Source organism: Nannospalax galili, unplaced genomic scaffold (assembly GCF_000622305.1).
Source record: "Nannospalax galili isolate Female #2095 unplaced genomic scaffold, S.galili_v1.0 scaffold242, whole genome shotgun sequence".
NCBI lineage: Eukaryota > Metazoa > Chordata > Mammalia > Rodentia > Spalacidae > Nannospalax > Nannospalax galili.
This window is the reverse complement of record NW_008348081.1, coordinates 1,236,167-1,239,946: the sequence shown is the minus strand read 5'-3', so window position 1 is coordinate 1,239,946 and position 3,780 is coordinate 1,236,167. Positions and strand designations below refer to the sequence as shown.

The window sequence follows — 3,780 nt, the reverse complement described above, 5'->3', positions numbered from 1 at the left end:
AGGGATCTTAAATGACTGAAGCTGTCAAGTCATTCCCAGAAAATGTTTATTTAACGTGTCTGGCAAGTCCATAGAAAACCCACCCACAAATCTTTTCTCAATTTCATCTCACTCCAGGTCTAACCACTGCAGTCTTTTCCCCACAAAAATTTGTTGAAGTTAATTATTGGCAATTGCTTTAATATTTCAGATGCCTTACACAGTGAATACAGCTGGAACAGACAACTAATAAAATTTGGAAGATCTAGCTAGTGACTTTCATTATGAGATTTTCAAAGTATTTATATATTCTTAAGGAGCTAGATGCCCACGCAGGCATACTCCCAGAAAATAGGGGTGCATGCTCTCAGTTTCCAATTCCAACCTTGAGGTTCTCCTAAGTAATGGAGGGGTCAGGCAAAGCTGAAAACTTCCATGCTGAGGGTTGGTAGCATGCTGTCCTGAACACTGAAGTTCCCTTGGTAGGTTTAAAAGATTCATTATATCAAGCAATCTAAAGGAATCTATCTTATAATTAGTAACAAATGGATAGTGGAACAGAAACTTCAGTGAACAACTGACAAAAATATAAACGTTAAGAATTAATTTAAACTACCCTTAACCTGAAAAAAAGCAACAAAAACAGAGCCAAGAGCATGCCCTAAGGTGAGCACAGAAACTAAGTTCAAGGATTCCTACATTACATTGTATATAATAGTTACATATATTTTTTCCAAAAAAATAGAACATTTGACATGTGAAGAACAAAATATAGGGAGACACTAGGATCAGGAAGGTGGTTTTCCCAGGGTGAGGCCCATCCATTGCACTTGGGATGTGCTGACCCCTGCGATTTCCCCAAATGCAGGAAACTCGACTGCATAATTTGTGGTAATGGGGGACTATGTTTGCACTCTCCCCTAAAAAAAGAAGAAGAAAAACAAAAGAAACAAAATAACATGGCTAATATATAGGACTGGAGAAATCTAGGCTCCAAGGGGCTGGAGAAATGACTCAGCAGTTGAGAGCAATGACTGCTCTTTCAGAGGACCCAGGTTCGATTCCCAGCAGCCACATGGCAGCTAACAACTGTCCATAACTCCAGTTCCAGGGATCCAATGACCTTTTCTGACTCTGGCGGGCTTTGCACAATATGGGTACATCTAAATATATGCAGGCAATACACACATACGCATAAAATAAAAATAATAAATAAAATAAAAATAAATAAATCCAGGCATCAAACACACTGAACAAATGTAGAGGCTGAAAAATAAGGATTTTAATGCCTGCTTTCTCTCTCTTTATGTGTCCATACCACTTTGTCAACAGGATGTTTGCTGACAGGCTTTGTGGCTGAACCCTGGCAGTCACCCAGTGTTGGTCTGTGGTTTTGTCACCCTTTCTCATAAACGCTTCCTCTTCCCATTTTCCTCAGACTTAGACTTCTACAATGACATTCAGACAGGGGATTCCTTTTCTTATAGATATATTTTTGTTGAATTTTTGTGTATTTCATACACAACATCTTAGTCCTCCTTATACTCCCTCCCCCATCCTCACCCACAGAAAGCGTGATCTGATTACTGTTTTCTTTCAAATATTTTTTGTGTGAACAAGAAATAGACCATTGATACACTACATTTCCTTCTACCCCACATTGTTCTGGTAAATGTTTTAATTTATAAAATCAGGATATCTTCCAACGATATTAATTAATTTTTAATGCAACATTTTCTAAAACAAGCAGAAAGGTGACAACTCTTCTTGAGAAGATGAAACAAAAGGAAAAAAGGCAGAAAAGTGAAACCACAGGCAACAAGAACACAATGCATATAACACCTGAGAACATCAAGCTTGTACTTTGAAGATGTATTTTAAAGGATCGTGAAACACACAGAAGGACATCATATGGGCTTTTCGTGTCATTGTCTGGTTGTCAGTAGTTCAATATTCATTTCTTTATTTTGCTTCTAAGTCCACTATCCGAAGTTCATTCCCTATTAAAAATGTGCACATAAGACAACATTGTGAGAATGCTCCTGAAGTGTGGATAAACAATTCATGTTTTATGACTTAATATTTAAGAAATAGGGCAGCATAACATTGTTCTTACATTCAACATTAAAATAGGACAAGCTCAGAATTGCTAGGCAACTTAGAACATTAGATTCAAATTTACTGTCTCCATTGTCTATGTCTCTGATCCCTACAAATGATAATGATAATGGATAACTCATTATCAGTCCCAGAGATTTCTATTTGAAAGAAAATGCAATACTCATTGTAACCAGCTGAGCCAAAACTAGAGCTATCTATAAAAGCGACACCATTCATAACTTCTCAATTTCTACTATGAGCAATTAAGTCCTATATTAAAGAAATTTGCTCCTTAAATATTTAAGTTACTTGACTTGGGAATTACTTTATCAAAATGTTTGGTTTTATGACATTTAGAGCAAAAATAGTGAGGTTGAACACACCAGTAATCACAGCTCCTGAAGCAGGAGAATCACAAGTTTAGGGACAGCCTGTGCTACATGTGAGATTTCATCTAAAAACAAACAGCAATGAAAATGTATTTCTCTTGACTTATCAGGTTGGTTTCAAGTTTCCTTTGGTTTATTTGCACTGTCTCCGATAAACTATATCACACATTTCTTTGTTTCTAGCAACAGATGAAGGAGTTCACTTGATAATACTGAATAAAATAATTCATTTGACAAATGTTAAATAAAATGAATCATTTAACATATATGAATTGCCACTAGTTGGGAAAACACTATAGGTAATTCTACCTTAATATGCTGCTTTGTTGTTTTAACAAAATATCACTTATTTTTTTGTTCTACTATTTTTAGTAAACAATAGTATTTTTAATGAACTTCAATGAGAGATTTTTGACAACCATTTTATAAAGTGACAAATATACTATATAAGTTTTTGTTTAAATTTATATAAACAAATATAAACTTAATATAAACATAAACTTATATAAATAAATATGTTTATGTTTAAACTTAAAAGAATTCCAAGTATATTCCTGAATTTTTGATTCTTAATGTCATAATCTAAGGCTAGGAACAGATCCATGATTTTATAGCAGCTTTCAAACACAAAAGCCTTGCTCTATTATAGAAAGTTGTCTACAATACTAACTTTGGGTGAGGCTAGAGCTTCATTTCTGAAAAAAAAGTTCATCCCAAACGTTCACCATGAAAGGCAAAGGGTATAGTTCAATAAAGCCTTGAAATAATTTCTGTGGAATAAAAATGCAATGTAAGAGAACTTCATTTCCCATTATTAACTGTAAATTAGTTTCTATTGCATTGGTGTATTGTAACATGCTGCAGTCCGGCAGAGGTCAAAGACCTGGAGAATACTGTGACATTTCCCTAAGCTTTCACAATTTTAACTCCATCCTGTGCTTCTCATTGAAGTCAATTATCAGGTCTAAGGCTCAGTGTGACAAATAGTTACAATTTCCATTGTAACTGAAAAATCTAGAAAAGGGAACAATAAATGAGGATGATGTAGAATTAATATTATTACAGTTGCGAGACATGATGGCACATGCCTTTAAACCCAGTACATAGGCAGCAGAGGCAGGCAGGTTTCAGTGAGAAAGGTCAGCCTGGTCTACATAGAGCGTTCCAGTCCAGCTGGGTCTACAGGAAGAGCCTGAATATAATTAAAATCAGTTTTCTTTTGTGATCCATGTAGGCAACTGTACTTTATTTTTAATTTATAATAAGTATGATTATTGATCAAAATTTAAATATTCTTTAAATATTTTACTCC

General features: G+C 34.8%; 1 non-coding gene across 1 annotated transcript; it reads left to right on the top strand.

Moving 5' to 3' along the window:
- Nucleotides 1-745: 745 nt before the first annotated feature.
- On the top strand, nt 746-902 carry LOC115072300. Its single transcript, XR_003851344.1, has one exon. It is a non-coding gene; the product is annotated as a U1 spliceosomal RNA (small nuclear RNA).
- The last annotated feature ends 2,878 nt before the right edge of the window (nt 903-3,780 follow it).